General features: G+C 44.4%; 1 protein-coding gene across 2 annotated transcripts in view; it reads right to left on the reverse strand.

Annotated features, from left to right (window-relative positions):
- Positions 1–18,616, reverse strand: part of LOC146344989 (putative acyl-CoA dehydrogenase 6) — a 174,839-nt gene that overhangs the window by 39,437 nt on the left and 116,786 nt on the right. The gene's annotated exons all lie outside the window — the stretch shown is intronic.

Genomic DNA, 18,616 nt, shown 5'->3' on the forward strand with positions numbered 1-18,616 from the left:
ATTACTTTTATTGTAATTGGAATTGTTTTTAATGTTGTGTTTTTAATATTGTATTTTAAATGTGATTTTAATATTTATATGTGAGCCACTTAGGGATTTTATTATATTTAGTGGTATATAAATATTACAGATAAGGGAGCAATCCTATGGCCACTAGACAGTGGCTAGATGGCCACAGGATATCTTGTTTTCTGGGAACCGACCTCGGAGCCCATGATCCTGGAGAACTGACCTCCCCCTACTTCTGCGCTGCCTCGGAGGCAGCAGGGAGAAGCCCTGTCCTCTTGCGAGTGCGGAGTGGCTGAAAAGGGGTGTGTCTGGGGGCATTGCAGGGTGGGAGGGCGGAAATGCCTGTACGACACATGCAATGTGTCGTACGGCAGCCTCCTCCCCCGCTCAGCCCTCCTGCGGCTAGACAGCTGCGATCGGCTATCTAGCCAAAAATGCAGGGCAGGAGAAATGCAGAGGGAACTATCCCATCCGTGCTTCTCCTGCCCTGCATTGGATAGGCAGTTGCCTCCGAGTTCAGAGGTGGCCGCCTATCTAAATAGTATTGCGCCCAAATAAACAAAATAAAGATGGAACTAAAGCAATGGGAAGGACTAAACTCATCTTGGCTTGGAAAAATAGCAGCCATCAAAATGATATGTCTACCAAATTTTTAATTTCTTTTTCAAACTCTCTGTATAACATTTACAGCTAAGAGTTTTAGGAAATCCCCCAAATGTTGGAAAAACTTTGCATGGAAGGAAAAAATCAAGAATAAGTAAGCAAATTTGGTATAGGCATCTAAAAAGGGAGGGTTAGGTAGCTTTTCCCAGTCTAAAAATATACTATGATGCTGTGCAAGTAAAGCAATTGTTGCACCACATTCAAAATGACAAAGAAATATCTTCAAATACCATTGATTCAAACACTCCCATTTCAGCCCTTTAAGCCCAGTATTCTTGCCAACATTGAGAATCCCTCCTTACATGTTGCTTTGTCTATGTGGAAAAGGTGAGTTGAAGTTTTCCTCCGCCTACTTCTCCTTTTAAAAGCATTTTTCTTCCAACAGAGACATATGGACAAAGCTGCACCGAGCACTGTTGAATGGCCACAGTGTCAGCCAGGTTGTTTAATAACTGCAGTAAATCCACGCATTGTGTACATAGTGCATAAACAAAGTATAGCCTAATATCCCTTATTAATTCTGCAGACCTAAACCTATCCCTACCGTTGTTAGTTGAAAGAAATTACACAGTGCAAAAAGCAATGTAAATAATTTAAAAAGAAAAGCAAGAGGTAAAGGTTATGGAACATCTTATATAACGAAAAACATCACTAACAATAGCTCTGTAATGAAGAGGGCCTACAACAAGCCACCAAAGAGGGCAGAAATAATAATAATTAATCTAACCCAGGCATTAAAGCAGGGATGCCTAGCCCGTGGCTCACATGCGGCCCATGGGGACCTCACCCCAGACATTGGAGACAAGCATTAGCAAGGGAAATTCAAGAACATTGAAGAACCTTCAAGTCCTTGAAAGGTTGTCACAGAGAGGAAGGCCAGGATCTCTGGATCATCCCAGAATTCAGGACACGGAATAATGGGCTCAAGTTACAGGAAGCCAGATTCCAGCTGAACATCAGGAGAAACTTCCTGATTGTTAGAGCAATACGACAATGGAACCAATTACGTAGGGAGGTGCTGGGCTCTCCCACACTGGAGGCATTCAAGACGAGGCTGGGCAGCCATCTGTCGAGGATGCTCTGACTTGGATTCCTGCATTGAGCAGGGGGTTGGACTCAATGGTCTTGTAGGCCCCTTCCAACCCTACTATTCTATGATTCTATCATTCTATGAATGTTACCTATTTCATAATTCTCCCCCAATTTTTGCCTGAATTTCCTACCTTCTCTGCCCTTCCCCCCCAAGCCTTATTACCCACCTACCCTACCCTCTTCAGGTTCTTAGTCCACTATTGTCTATTCTTGCACCCTTTATTTGACCTCCTTGCCTCTGGGCTCCCTGTATCTTAACTTCCCTAACTACCAGTATCTCTTTGCAATCCTGAACCATCCTATGTGTATTAATCCCAGCTAAATTGACAATTTATTATTTCCCCTTAGATGCTGGACTACAAACCACTTTTGTTCTTCAAGCAACCAAACAGTCCAATCCAGCACGCCAGCTCATTCAACAAGAGAGATCCTCCAAAGTTTCAAAATGTGTTGTTTTAGGGGGAAAATCTTGATAGCTTTTATATTTCAAAAACCTGCTTTCAGATTGCCAGAATCCAAACTGTTAGGTTCTGTACAGATCACATGCTTTGGCTCAGTTTCTGGGATGAATATATGTGTGGAGGCTGTGGTAAGAGAATCATACAGATCTAATCCTGTGACACTGGAGGGCTGTATAAAGTTTTGCAGGTAAATGGAACACATTCTTGAGCTCTTTATAGGTACTCCGTTAGTATAGAATGAACACACCATTGCAGAATTCCTAATCACATGGAGAGGTCCATATACAGATCAAATGTCTGCAGATTATTGCATTTTACTTTAAACCAAAAATTCATAAAGTGTTCTAACATTTCTAATACTACATCTGAAAGATAGCAGGTAAATTAGGGGGGAATTCAAGAATATCTAGTTCTATTTCCAGCTTTCTCTTTGGAACCAAAAACCTTATTTGAAGAAAAGGGGAACTGCTTAGATAGATGGGATATATTTTATATTTGTGATGGACATATATTTTACGTTTCCCAGACTCATTGACTTGGTTTCAAAGATGCTCTTCCACGGTGGAAATCCTCTTCTCCTAACAGGAGTGTCATTGTCAACCTAGCAGAAGAACGTTGCTTGAGAAAAGTGACTCCAAATCCATAGACATTCTTCTGTTTTCACAAGCTCTTGAAGAAGACTTTGCAGAAATGTTTGCTCAAATCCTTTTTCTGGCCCACTAGAGTTTATATTCCATAGGTTCTATCTAGTTATTCAGCATGTTTCCTGTACTGATACAGGGTTGGGTCCAGAGTTAGACATACTTAGTCATAATTAGAGTAGACCCATTGAAATCCATGGGACTTAAGTTAATTATGACTAACCTATGTCTTTTTTATTTCAATGGTTCTACTGTAATTCTTCTAGATCCAACCCACAGTGAGAGCCAGCCCTACTATTAGGCAAAGGTGGCAACCTCAGGAGGCATACGCTCTGGGGTGGGGAGTGGTGGGGAGATGTTTGAGGACAGAGCTGTGTATACAACTGACTTGCTCTGCACCCCCTAAGCTAGCCTGCTGCCCTAAGGTGCGCTGGAGGACATTATCATCTTGCCAATCTTGAAGTGAGAGTCAGTTTCTATAGGTGGGATGGGAGGGGGACCATTTTGTCCTTTACCTCAGGCAGCAAAATGTCTTGAGCCAGCCCTGCTGATACATTGTGATGCTGCCCTACAAGACAAGTTTTGCTAGCACTTTGTGCAGCACTTCACAGAACAGCACTAATTAATTTCCTCCTTCCACCCATGTTTCTGGGAATCCAAGCAATCACTTAAAATAAATCCCATTGATTTCAATAGAATGTTCTTATTAGCTTATCAGCCTGACCCTTGATCCTAAAATTCCTTATTCGGTATGCTCACAAATGAATTCTTTACCATCAAGAACTGTGCTCCTTACTGTTCTACACCTCAGGTTTAGAGATTATTATGGCAGAGAATATATATTTTAGTTAGGAGGGGAAAAGTATATTTCTTGTACTTTTTAAATGTACATGGGTGGGAAGAAATCAGACAGTATTTTTGGACATGAGCCTTAAAATCTCAAAATAGTACTTTTCTGCTATGTTTTTAATAAGCACATTTTACAAGCTGCAAGATTTGTCTCTTTGCCAGTAGAAATATTTAGTAAGACATATATTAACAGATCATGACAGCATTATGGCAAAGTATTATGATGTTTAAGAGGGTGAGGGGAGGAGAAAGAGGGGGAAAATCCCCATTCTATATACACCTTTTTCTCTATTTATTCTGAAAGAATTAATCTTACATAAAAAGAGGATTTCAGAGACTATTTTAAAACACTTGAACTGCATAACTGCATAATTTAGAAGTGGCTCAGACGACCTTAATTTTTTCAGGTTCCAAAGAAAGATGAGTGTTTTCCAATGCCAACATCTGCTCATTTTTAGATTCTGGTGAATAAAATGGGAGTAATAATTTCCAATGCGCAGGGTCGGCCCTACCATTAGGCACAGCGAGGTGGCTGCCTTAAGAAGCAGATTCTGGAGGTGGGGAGCAGCAGCAAGATGGTGGAGGACAGTGCTGTGTATGCCATATGGCCTGCCCTATGCCCCCTAAGCTAGCCTGCTGCCCTCAGGTACAGTGGAAGATACCATCCCATCATCAGTGTTGAAGTAAGTCTGGTTGGCTTTTGGTAGTAAAATTGGGGACATTTTGGAGGGGAGGGAGGGTGAAATTTGGGGTTCCTCCCAGCAGCCACTGTTGTTTTTACCCATAAGACCCCATCTGATAAGTATGTCATCACATAGTGCCATTCTAGGTGCATTACAAGGTGAAAATGTCAAAACTCACCCTTCACAACACATTATATTACACTGTCTGTGAACAGTGAGAAGGACTTGCCTTACCCTATATAGTAGTAAAGGGTTATTAATTTGTTTATCACATTTCTATATTGCCCCAAACCCAAATGGCCACTTATGCATGGCTGTAAAAGAGGAAATGCATCATCAAAAAGAGAAGACAGAGATGGACACAGGTTTGTATAAAATTTGCATGTGCTAAAATATGTTTAAAGGAAAATACAGTACATCTCACCATTGTGAAGAAGGCTGTGACCAGGTGATCAGCGCTATGGATTTTGAAAAATCCATTATGTATGGATTTTGAAAAATCCATTTTGTCTGCATTTTGCAGATTGGAATGGCCTTTCATTCCATCATCTGCTCATTGATGGAATCAGATTGTTTTCAATTTCCTGAATTTGTGCAAATTCATACTTGTGAAAATATGCAATCCCCAATGCGCAAATCCACCAAAAAAGTGCATTTTCATGCTTTGGCCTATGGGAAAAATGCTAATTGGGGCTGGTGGTTTCTTTTATTTTATGTATTTTTCTACGACTAAATTTATGTAAAATTCCAGGAAGGAAAAAACCCCAGTCCACAAGTCCGTGGAATCCATGTGACTCGGGAAAAGCTGATCCGCTGCAGAATACATGGATCCGATTCATAGAAATCCAAACTCATTTGATTCCATTGCAGGTTTCTCTGACATCCCTAGTCAGTGTTCCTGCTCAGTCTGCTGTCTTTGCTAAGTGTTCTTGGACAACTTCAAGACCCCTGCTACTCTCCCCTTCTATGGTTCTTCAACTTTCAACCAGACTTGGGCTGGACAGCCCTTCAAACCAGTGGAGGTGAAGCACCTTGGATAGCTCCTTTTGAGTTCTGGCTGGTTCTGACTGAAATCTGGAGCAGATTCACGGCCCCACTGACATCAGAGCCACCAGCCTCCACTGCTTCAAACAGAGGATGCCTTCAAATAGAGGATTCTCGTCTGTGAAGTAGGATACGTGGCCACCCTAATGGCCACTATAGGAAACAGAATGCTTAACTAGTTAGATACTTGGTTTCATCCAGCAGGGCTCTTCTGAAAGCCCCCCGTTTTTTCAGTAATTCCTGCAAAAATATGAATAGTTGTCATGGGTTACTGTAGACCTATGTATTATAAGGAATTCATTACCACCATGTTTGGGCACCTATTGATACGTTGTTCAACGCTTCATCCAGTAAATGCCAAGAGCAATAAAAATAAATAAATCGGGGTTTCAAGAAAATGTGACAGTGGTAAGATATTTCTACTTCAGTGGAGAATTCCTTTGGCTTTTCAGCTGCAAGACACTAAGGAAGTCCATCTGTCACATTCAGTTAAAAGTAACCTTTACAGAACAGTTTGGAAGAAAGTACATTCAAGAAGCAGAGTAGGAACGCTTGCTCCTGCACAACCTCAAAATAGAATTTATGGGCCTTTCCTTCACAATTATAACGATTTGTGTGTTCCACAGTCATACGCCTCTTTCTTTTGTGCTCCTTCAGAATTCGATGATTTGGGGCCCACTGCTCAAGTCATGGCTATAAACCTGACAGAGAATGTCAGACAGGGAAAACAAATGTAACTCCAGTTCCGCATGCCAATTTGATAAAAGGGCCTGCTCTTGTCAGATACTGAAAGCCCTTGGAAATAACTGCTAGGGTCATCTGCAGGACAGTCAATTTTAAACCATACGGAGCTGAGCGAGGAGGCACGCTTCTTGCACCCAAATCAATGGCAAATCTTCAGTAGGATGACTGGATGGCACCAGTTTCCCACCCGAGGTTCACTTTGGGCATACAGATGATATTTATGAAAAGGGAAAGGTGCAGAAGGAGGGGGAGGCAGTGTAAACATGGCAGTTGAGCACATGAGCAAACATGATGTCCTTGGTCCAAATCTCAGCACAGCCAGATGCTTACTATGTGGCCTACTATTTACCAGTCTTGGCCTCCCATTTGTAATATGGGAATAATAATACTAGCCTACCTTTCAAGATGTTGAAAGGATTATGGAGGTAATGGCCGGGTTAAAAATAACTGGATACCATGATTACCCACTACATAAATGAGCTGTGATGCACCTCAGACACGTCCTCCCTCTTCCCCTCTCTTCATCTTTTGCATACCAGAGGAGGAGATTGGAAACATCTGCTCCCTAATTTAAACCAACCACAGTTCCCCATGACATCCAAACTCAGGGAGCTATGGGTTCTTTAAACTTTGGTTTGCAAATAAACCAGGATCTGAAACCATGCTTTGATCCTGGCATACTCTCTCTAACAGTAGTTTAAACAAACCACAGTTACTGTGCTCAGATGTCACAGGGAACTGTAACTTGTTTAAAAGCAAATACTTCCAATCACCTTCCCTGGTACTGTGGCACCCTAAAGACTAATAAATTTATTATAGCATCAGTTGCATTAAGTGTTATCCTCAATTGGCAGATATATGCCCGATACCTGAGGACCGCTGAAGAGACGCTTCTAGTGAAGAGGTGCTTTGGAGAAGAGAAGGAGCTCAGTGACAGAGCACCTGGTTTGCATGCAGAAGGTCCCAGGTTCAATCCCTGGCATCTCCACGTAGGGCTAGGAAAGAACCCTGCCTGAAACCCTGGAGAGCTGATGCCAGTCAGAGTCGATATGTGACTCTGTATAAGGCCGCTTCATATGTTCCTGTGTTGGTGGTCCCACATGGGTCGGAGATCTGATTGGAAACCAACAGGAGTAGGGCCTTTAGTGTGTTGGCTCCCACCCTATGGAATGCCTTTCCAACAGAGATCAGGCATACACCTACGTTATGTTGTTTTCAGCATTTCCTGAAGATTTCTTTTCAGACAAGCATTTCATGATGAATGACTAAATTCCACCCACTGTTTTATTGACATTTCTGCTTTTATTGTAATCATTTTTTTATTTTTTTATTTTGGATTTTAATTTGTAGTACACTGCTTGAATATTTCTTGATGTGGAGTAGTTTATATAATGCTATAATAAACAATATACACATGGGGGGATGGTAAATGGTGAGAAAACTGAAAATGCAGAGTGGGGTGGGTGGGGCAGGGGCAGAGAAAAGTGAAGTCAAGCACCAGAAGGGTGGGATATAATTTTTTATATAAATAAATAAAATACCTCTGTGTATCTAGGCAGTTCCCTGAGTATTAGGGCTGTGCACAGACACCCCCCCCCCCGCGCTTCACTTAGGATGCTGATTCAGACCTTCTGAAGCAGGCTTGCTTCACTTTGGACCAATTTGGACCCCATCCACTTCCACTCAGATCTGAATCCGAAGTGAAATTCGGGCATCTGAATCATGCGTTTTTGATGTTTTCCCATTGACTTGCATGGGAAAACACAAATGGCCATAACTGTTGCAGTTTTCATGATACATAAATGAAATTCAAGGAACTCTCAGCCCCCCTGGATGGGTGTCCACCTGCCAAATTCCAGACAGTTTGGCCCAATTGTTTTTGTGCTGGGCACAGATGAAATTTGATTTTTGTCCCCACAAAAACTCTCAAAGCAAAGAGCTGTAACTTTTCATTGCTTGCACAGAAATGAATGACATTTGGGGAACTCTCTGCCCCCCCTGGAGGGGATCCCATCTGCGAAATTTCAGACAGTTTGGCCCCGTAGTTTTTGTGCTAGGCACAGGTGAAATGTGCTATTCTCAGAAACTCAAACCAAACTCAGAAGGGATAACAAGTTAGGTGTGTTGAAGCGGAGAAGGTCACTATCCCTAATCTCTGCTGTAGGTTTCTTTGAAGTGCAAACAACCCCTTTCCCTTAGTACTTCCTGTTCAGAAGAATCACAGTCGATGACCTCAGGCTCTCTTTGGCTGAATACACAAATTACCTGGCAAGCAGGCTGGCAGAATACTTTTTCTCTATAGTAATGTGCTTTCTTTTCTAGTACACACAAAATGAATACTTCGTATTTATTTTATATTTCATATTATTTTTTAGCCACACCACACCTACCAAATTTCAGACAGTTTTTAATAAAAAATTAGGTGAACTGAAGGAACTGAAAGTGTAGGAAGTGCACATTGTTATCCAGTATATATTTATATATGCAGTTGGTGATCTCTGCTGTAGGTTTCGATGACCTCAGGCTCTCAGTGGTCTTCTGACAGAGGCAGGAAGACACAGCAACTCTGCCAGGCGGGACCTGTGGTAATTCTAGAGCTAATACATAGCAACGGGCACTGACCTCATATTCTATATGGAAGAGCAGCCTGGGGCCAGAAATGGATCAACAGTGCCTTGCCCACCAGGGCATGTTAGGGAAGAGCAGCTTGCGGCCAGAAATGGATCAACAGTGTCTTGCCCACTGGGACATAGTATAATTATTCTCATGCTTTGGTCACTCTAGATTGAATGAGTACATTTTAAGTCCTTCAATGAGGAGCTATTGAAGGTCAAGTGTGGTGCCTGCAGCTGCGGTAATGCCACCTGCAACAGCATATGTTGAAGTTGCTTCAAAAGAAGCTTGTTATGTTTATATTTCCTTTCCTAATAAAGGAAGAAAGAAAGGGAAAAGTAATAAATCAACATTGCCTTGCCCACCAGGGCATATGGAACAGCAGTGGGAGAGACAAGCCCACCAAGAGGGCATATTCTTTAATAGGGAAGACCGTGAGGGGTGACTGGGGCTTGACTGCCCTGGGGCAAACAGCAAGAGCAAATGAAAAGCAGATACAGAAAGAAAACTCCCTACATGCAAAAGGGTAGGGGGAAGGAAGTAACACTATGACCTGCCTTTCTCATCAGGACTTGAAACTGGAGAATGTGGCATGTGGAGGCAGGCAGAGGGAGAGAGACACCCATGAGCGCAGCAGGGTGCAAATATGCAATACACTGACTCTGCCAGCTGTCTTGGGGAAGCTGCACCATCCAATTCTGTCAGTCACGGAAGAGGGGCTCAGGTGGAAGATCCCAGCTCCAAAGAACCAAAGAGGCCTAAATGGCATCCAAGAGATGGACCCTGAGTCAAGCAAGGAAAAATATATCTACACTGAACATGAAGCCATAAACTACTTAGGGCCTTGAGTTCAGACTTGAACTGGGCCTGGAGGAGACAAGCAAGCAAACAAAAGTAGTGCGCCAAGGGCATATTGAGACAGAAGGCCCTGAGTTCAGACTTGAACTGGGCCTGTGACAAACAAAGCAAGCCTACTAAGAGGCTTAAATGACACACACAGCCTTCACCATGTTGGCTCCCCTGTCGCATTCTTTCATCCTCCCTGTTTGCAATCAACACACGCCAAGGTACCAGGCTTCAGGCTCACTACTTTATTAGTTAACAACCAGGTTCCTTACAAATGCAAATTCTAGGAAACTCTCAGGCTACAAAGGAAACAGCTACTCCACACAATCATGAATACCAACAGAGGAGCCAAAGTGAAAGTTAGAGAAGTTGATGGCAGTTTGAATAAGAACTTCCCAGCCAGACTAGCTTAGGGGGGATGCCCCTCCTTTACAGTTGCTCCCTCCTACATAGGCTATCACGCATAGCCAACCTGGTGGGATGTCTGAGCTCTGCCTCTAACTTTTCCTGCTTCGCTCTGTGATGGACCCTAGCATCCCTCAAGTCATGCCCCTCACTCTCCTCCTGCCCCAAGACCTGGGTTCTCATGGAGGAGGGAAGGGGGGGGGATCTTTCAGGCCGAACCATCTATGTGCCAAGGTCTTGAGAAGAAGGCCTTGCCATATCTGAGCTCACTCGGAAGGGAGCCTCCCCCTGTTCTGGCTGTTCCCATTCTAAATCTGAGCTGCTAGATATCTAGAGCTGAATCTGAGCTGCTAGATATCTCCACATGCTCAGATTCATTCCTAGCATCCCAGTCCATGACCATGTAACTGCAAGTGAGCTGGTGCCCAGCCAGCCACCGCTCCACCATGCGGCTCATGGCCTCCATAATCTCCGCTGCTATGTGGGACTGGTCCATGACCTGCACCTGAAGGAGGGCTGAGCAATGCCCATCCCTCCCAGTCCCAGAAGTGCTGGCTGCTACTGTCCCTGTGGCTGCCCACCAGTGAGCTGTCAGGGACACGCAAGTGTGCACTCCACCCTCACTGGACCAAATACCCAAGGTGAAGTGCACCATCTGTGACTGCCTGGAACAGATGGTCCAGCACTTTCTCTGTATACCGGTACAGGGAGGTCACTGTTAAGGTTGGTGCGACATGGCAGCTTGTAGTAGGGCACCACAAGGGCCATCAACCTCTTGAACCCCGCATTTTCAATGAGGCTGAATGGCTGGTCATCCAACACCACCATCTCACTGGTGATCTGGACGGGTGTTGGAAACCTCCACCTGGTGGACCCATACTTTCTCCACCCCATCTCCTCCATGGTGGCCTGCCTAAGGCTCTTGGTGGTAGGAGAATGAGAGCTTGCAGGAGTTCTGGCACCACCAACCTTCTGCTTGCCCCTGCTGCCTGAATGCTGCAACATGGGAGCCTCTTCCTCAAGCAAGACCAATTGGTGCTGCCTCCTTAAGTGCAGGAGCAGGCTGCTGGTGGTATAGTGCTGGGATACACTCCTACCTCAGTGTGGTCCCACACGATGCTGCTTTGACATTTCTGTGGAGACAGAGACTGCCTGCCTTGAGTCCCAGGGGTCCCCTCCCCACACAAGCAGGGGGAACAATGGAAGAGGGGTCAGGTGCTGGAGCCTCTGCTTGCTGCTTGTCCTCCCCCACACCCTGGGGGATCTCCTCCTCTCCACTGTGCTGAGGACATCAGACACCTGCGACGTAACATCCATCTGTGGGCTCCCCTCTTCCGTTACAGAAGGAGATGGTTCTTCTTTGGCAACAGTGCTGCTGCTGCCACCAGCACCAGCCTTCTTGAACAATGACCCCCAGGCACTACAACTGGGCGCCACACTCTGCTGCCCGGCTGCACCAGGATGCACTATCCAGGCTGGGGGAGATGGCCTACCAGTGCTGCTAGTCCCAGCAGAGCCTCACCCACCTCTATCCCTGCCAAGACCCCGGCAATGCCTCGTATTGGGCTTGCTTGTTTTGCCACACAGTGGAGTATTACTGGAATAACAGGAGTTAATAAATATGTGTGTGTAGTGTTTTGTAGGGGTGGACGAAAGTCCCTTACCTGTCCTCGAAGGACGTTCGCGGTGGGGGGGAGGCGCTTCGCTGGTCCCCCCGCGAAGTTCAGGCCGGGGGGGGGGAGGCTTCCCACCTCGGCCCGGCCGAAATTCAGGCCGGGGAGGAGGCTTCTCGCCTCGCCCGGCCGCGAACGCGAAAGTTTTTTTAAAAAAAACAAAACGCCCCCTGATAGGCTACGTGACGATTCACGTAGCCTATCACGGCTAGATCTGCAAAGTCAGCCGTGATAGGCTACGTCAATCATCACGTAGCCTATCACGGGTGACTTAAAAAAAAAAAGCGCGTACGCTAATGGCGGCCCCCATAGGGAGCCGCCATTCGCGTTCCTTATTTAGTCGCTGTAGTCTATGTAAATGTTTACGTAGACTATGGCGAAAATAAGGGCAACGCAAATAGCGTTGCCCTTATTTTCGCCGTAGTCTACGTTACGTAGACCACAGCGACCAAATAAGGAACGGGAATGGCGGCTCCCTATGGGGGCCGCCATTATCCGTACGTGCTTTTTTTTTTTTTTAAAGTCACCCGTGATAGGCTACGTGACGATTGACGTAGCCTATCACGGCTGACTTTGCAAATCTAGCTGTGATAGGCTACGTGAATCGTCACGTAGCCTATCAGGGGGCGTTGTTTTTTTTTCTTTTATTGCAATGGCGGCGGCGGCAGCCGGTCGAAAGACCGGCTGCCGCTCTCGCCCTGCTCGAACACCCGCCGAACCGCCGGCCGGACCCACCGCCGGGAGGGGCCTTCGGCGAAGGTAAGTCCCGTCCCGGGGGGGGGTGCGGGGGGTGGGGGGGTTCGGAGGATTTCTCCCCGAAACTTGTTTGGGGGGCCGAACACGTTGGCGCTCAGCCCCCCGAAGTTTCGGGGAGAAATTCTCCTCCAACCCTAGTGTTTTGCCCACTGTATTGCAATGTGGATGTGTGTAGTGCTTTGCTTGACCACAACACAAGCACACACACGGAGACACAGACACACGAACAAAAGAAAAGCAAATACAGAACTACCTATAAGCAAATAAAAGAGTGTGTATATGTATATATATATATGTATGTGTGTGTATATATATCGATATTGATATTGATATAGATATAGATATAGATATAGATATAGATATGAAAAGACATAGAGTTAAAAAATGGGAAGGGTAGAAAGAAATGCAAGAAGAGCCAAGAGCAAGCAAAGAAAAGAAAGCATTAAAAAAAAAATTAATGATCCAGCCAGAAAACTGGCGGGGGTGTGGCAAACCAAACAATAAGGCAAGGCACGGGCAGGCTACTAGTACTATTTCTTGATCTTTTAATAAAGAATTTAGAAAGACAGAAAAAACTAAAGAGTTGAATAATAATTAAGAAGGGGGGGAGCAAAAGAACAAGCCAAGAAGAAGCTAACTAATACAGTACATGTTTGTTTTTCACTTAATAATCTAGAAAATAAAGAAGACTTGAATGGAGAAGGACAAGGTAGGAAAGTATAAGAACTGCACACACACACGCCCCACAAATCTAATCAAACTTAACAAACACGCGCAGCTCTAACCCCCCCCCCCTCGCTCTTGCTCTTGGGTAATGAACAACCGCAGGCTTTCGCCAAAATATATGCAGTATCCCCCCCCCCACTGTCACTGATTGGACACTGCTGGGTTCAGTTCAGCCCTAATTTGACCATTCGCCCAAGCTCCTTCCCTCCTCCTCCTTCTTCTCTTGCCTTCCCCCTCTCTCCTCCTCCTCCCCCTCCCTGATCTTTCTCACGCTGATATGTTTTGGAGACAGGCTGTCTGGGCTGCTCAGAATGAGTCAGACCAAGGCACCTTGTAGGTGACCTGCTTTGCTTTGAGGCGCCTCGGTGCTGTTCTGATCTGATTCAGCCCACTTCGCCTTGTTATTCGGGCTTCAGACCGAAGCTGTGCATAGACCTACCAAATATGTAGAAGCCACTCCCTTGTTTTTAAGTGCTCCGTTTTGCTTCCAAACTGTTATTCATTCATTCATTCATTACCCTATACCTGAAGCTCTCAGGGTGACATACATAATAAAAACAAATACAATAAAAAGAATGATGAGCACATTAAAGAATCTTTAAAAGTTTAAATGCAGCAATAAAACTTGAAATTAATTTTAGAAGAAGAAATAAATATCCAAGTGGCTAAAAATGGACAAATACGATTTTAAACTGCATCACAAAACATATTATTAAAAATAAAACAAGCAGCCATTTAGAATTCTTTTAAAAGGCACTCAACCACTTGAGTTCACTATTAGAGATAGCGATGGCAAACTATACCTTGCGAACCCAGATCAAGCTATGATTTCGGATGTCACACTATTATGCTTTGCAAACCATGGTAAGCTGTGATTTCTGAATTGAGCCCAAGTTTTTAAACTGGTTTCCTTTCATTCCTTCAGGAAATTAAATGCATTTCTGGTACACAGTGGACGAAAAGTGCAATTACCAAACTCAGGAGGATAATCAATATCTCTTAATATACTTCCTCCAACTCCGTGCTCATAAAAGAGGGGGGAAATGTTAGGTGAGAACACATTATTAAGGTCAAGTATCCATTGTGTCAAGTGCTCATTGTGTCAAGTGCTAAGTAGAAAAAATGTTCAACAAAACTACTTGTGGCAGAATGTTGGCCTACCAAGTGCTATTAATGACTTTTCCATGAGAAAATAATAGTAGGGCTTGTAGTTCATAGGGACAGGGTGAATGTTTGAGCACCACCACTCAAATTAAAGTGAGCAGGATCAAGATAGGCACGGCCCATCGCCAAACTGCAGCGCCTGTCTCAGTTCTGCTCACACACCTTGCCCCCCGTGCCTGCCAATATGTTTCCTTATCCAGTGCCAGCTCCAGGTTGTTGAGAGTCCTCGGGCAAGACTCCCTCAATGGACCCCCTCTCTCTGTGAGGCTGCTTCTCGCCACCACTGTCACCAGCTGCTACTGCTCCTCATCCTCTTTTGTAAGCGCTTGCTTGACAGACAGGCAGGCAGGCAGGGAGCAAGGAGGCAGTGGCATCTACTGACCCTCCTTCTTACCACTTTCATCATCTGGGCCAGAGTAAGCAACAGGTGGATAAGTAGCCTGTGATGGCGAAGGGAAGAAGCAACTCCAGGGGGATCTTGTCAGTGGGTGCCTGCTGAGGTGCGGGCCCTCGGGAGGCGCCCAACTATGCTGACCCTTGATGTCAGCCCTGGTCACTATGATGGCAGCGATTTCACTTTACAAAGAGGGAGAGGCCCAGTGGACTTCTTGCATCTTCAAGAGAGCCACCTCTGCTGCCTGCTACTCCTCCAAGGCAACATCCACTGGGGATGGGGTAGCAGACAGCAGAGGGAACTGGGCACTTCTAGCATTCTTTCCAACACTCAAACTCCCCTCCCTCTCCCAAGTGTTTTTGAGCATTTAAATGGAATGCTCAAAGGGTCTGATTTCTGTTGGGGGTATGCACAAGGCTGCTTGCCCATCTCTAGTAGCTAAGTGCTACTCAGCCTAGTAGAATAAACAGCTACTTGTGACTTTGGCCCATATGTACTTTTACCATCCTTTGGCAGAAAAGTAAAATGCAGGAAACACCAGGAGTTGACTACTCTACTCTGACAAGAAACTCTCTATCCTTTCTGCAATTTCGTGTGTGTGCTTTCTTGACAATTCCGTTGTTGTTGTTGTTGTTATTAAAAAAAAGGCGTTTAGCCCTCATTGTTGCTTGGAGAAATGTAAATCTAGCAGGCAGTGACTGCTGGAGCCTTAGAAATCAAGAGTGAGACCTTGGACCCATCTGTAGACTCAATCTGGCATTTGGACTTGGTCCATGGGGATAATGTTGTTAAGCAAATTAAATTGTATTTTGTTTATGGGATCAGTGACAACTCATGTTTCATACCACTATTTTAAGGTGTCCTGTCTTTGAAGCGTTGTCCAGTTTAAATATAAACAACCATAAGAAGGGAGAGCTTCCCTTGAAGCTGACCATCAACAACTAGCACCTGGACAGGTGCTATCGTTATGTGTTCTTATTTGATTTTTAGATGACTTTATGCTGTTTGTTATGTTTCTTTTTCTACTGTGGATTTTGCTATTGTTAGCCGCCTTGGACATATTTTATGGAAAGGTAGATAACAAATGTAATAAATAAAATAAAATGGGTTGGATCCAGACTTAATCATAGAGCAGACTTATTGAAATCAATGGATGTATTTAAATCAGACTAAGTCTGATTTCAACCCAATGTATTGTATTTCTACCTAAATTACAATAATTATTTCTAAATTTGCATCTCTCTCTATAGCTTAGCATGTGCAAATTTTATGCAAATTTCTGTCCCCTTTTCTTGTCTTTTTTTTTGCTGGTCCACCACTGCCGTTTAGAAATCACAATGCTTGATTTAGATTTCTTTTTGCACTGAGGGCAAGAAAAGCATCAGCTCTTTGCATTCCATCACAAAGCCGAAAGCCAAAGAGGTGACGCCAGTGGTCATAAGCTCTGTTCCTCTCTGTCCACAAGTCCAGCTCTGCCGTGCTTCTATCATAACAGCTGTTGCAAGCAAAGGCTTTACTGTAACACTTACAGGAAGAGATAGGATATGATTGCCTATCTCTCAGGGAGGCTAGGCCGGGCCTGTGAATAGCCAAATCCAAATCCAGTCCATGACACCCTAAATAGTAAATAGCCATACGTAAACAGTAAATGGTCATAAGGCTTAAAGGTTTGTTTGGTGAAAGATGTGGATTTGGGTGGCTCTGTGGAAGGAGGAGGACAGAGTTTGATTACTCCTGTCCTGACAAGAAATTAACTCTATTGAATGAAAAGCAAGCTACTACAGGAGCTGGTACATTGTTGTTGTTTTTATTTGGAAATTATAGAAATTCTATAGTAAAATAACATCCCCTACATTTAAACAGCATTTGACATGCACTCAGTCTATCCTGTATTCTGCATGTAATGACAGGTCCGTGTGCTGTTATGGACATTTTACCACTTCCAAAATTGGTGGACCGGAATCTATTGGAATGGGCATTTAATTATCTCTGCATCTTCTGCTTTCCTAGCTCCCACCTCCACCCATCTCTTTATGTGCTGCTCACCTGCCACTACAGAAGAAGAGAAAGCATATGGCTTTTTATAGCTAACCTGTTTCATTTGATTTATTTGACGCTTACCCATAATACATTACTAGCAGTGCTGTCATCTTGAGAAGCAATTAGCACATAAACATGATAATTATTACCATTACAGTACAAAAAGCTCACTGCAAAAAAATACTGTGCAGTATAAAAGCATTAGAAAACATTTTGCCAATTCTGTTCTATATAGCTAAATGGAAAATAACGATTGTGTGCAAAACCAAATATGTGCAAAAGACAATGTCAACCTTTACTAGCCCAGGTTTTAATCCACATTTACCCTGAAAAAAATACTTATGCATATAACAAATTTTCTGTATATAAGATAAGCCCATTTTATAATCAGCTAAGCTTTCTTTTCTTCCTTGTCGTCAAGACAAATACTTATTACTTGATGATACTACAACAATTGTAAACAAGCAAAAGAAAAATACAGCCCTTTCTCTTGGCCCCTTTGGCAAAAAACTCCACACCATGGCCACCTCCTACCTCAGCTAACACAAACTTCTCCTTACTGTGATCTTCTCACCTTGTTCTATCCAGCAGTCTGTTGCTAAAATCATTAATCCCTGCTGTTGTTTCGAGCACATGACACCTCTCCTTAAATCCTTGCACTAGCTTCTTCTCCTCTTCTTGATTGTGCACAGTCACCTCAATCTTACTTTCAAAACCTGCTGTGGCCTTGCCTTCCTATAGCTCTCTGCTCTTATCTCCAGGACATCTCTGTCTATGACCTTCATTCATCCAGCATCACCATTTTCAGCTCCAAAGGGCTCTTGATCCTTCAAAACACTTTCATAGAATCATAGAATAGTAGGGTTGGAAGGGGCCTATAAGACCATCAAGTCCAACCCCCTGCTCAATGCAGGAACCCAAGTCAAAGCATCCCCGACAGATGGCTGTCCAGCCTCGTCTTGAATGCTTCCAGTGTGGGAGAGCCCACCACTTCCCTACATAATTAAAGGTAAGGTAAAGGTAAAGGTGTCCCCAACCAGTCGTGTCCGACTCTAGGGTGCGGTGCTCATCCCCGTTTCTAAGCCGAAGAGCCAGCGCTGTCCGAAGACGCTTCCGTGGTCATGTGGCCGGCATGACTGAACACCGAGGTGCACGGAACGCTGCTACCTTTCCCGCCGAGGCGGTACCTATTTATCTACTTGCAATTTCTTGCTTTCAAACTGCTAGGTTGGCAGAAGCTGGGACTGAAGACGGGAGCTCACTCCGTCATGCAGCACTCAGGTCTCGAACTGCTGACCTGCCGACCTTCCAGTCTGCAGTTCAGCTTCTTAACCACTAAGCCACCGCAGCATTGCCATATTGCTGTAACAGTCAGGAAATTTCTCCTGATGTTCAGCCAGAATCTGGCTTCCTGTAACCTGAGTTCATTATTCCATGTCCTGCACTCTGGGATGATCGAGAAGAGATCCTGGCCTTCCTCTCTGTGACAACCTTTCAAAGACTTGAAGAGCGCTATCCTATTTCCCTTCAGTCTTCTCTTCTCAAGGCTAAACATGCCCAGTTCTTTCAGTCTGTCCTCATAGGACTCTGTTTCCAGGCCCCTGATCATCCTCATTGCCCTCCTCTGTACCCTCTCCAGTTTGTCTGATCCTTCTTAAAGTGTGGTGCCCAGAACTGAACACAGTACTCCAGATGAGGTCTAACCAGTTCTGAGTAGAGCGGAAATAGTACTTCACAGGATTTGGAAGCTATACTTCTATTAATGCAGCATAAAATAGCATTTGCCTTTTTTTTTTCCTTTCTTTTTTTTTGC

The sequence above is a fragment of the Heloderma suspectum genome, chromosome 5 (genome assembly GCF_057233095.1).
Source record: "Heloderma suspectum isolate Gila_16-S chromosome 5, 16-S_ref, whole genome shotgun sequence".
Classification (NCBI taxonomy): Eukaryota; Metazoa; Chordata; class Lepidosauria; order Squamata; family Helodermatidae; genus Heloderma; species Heloderma suspectum.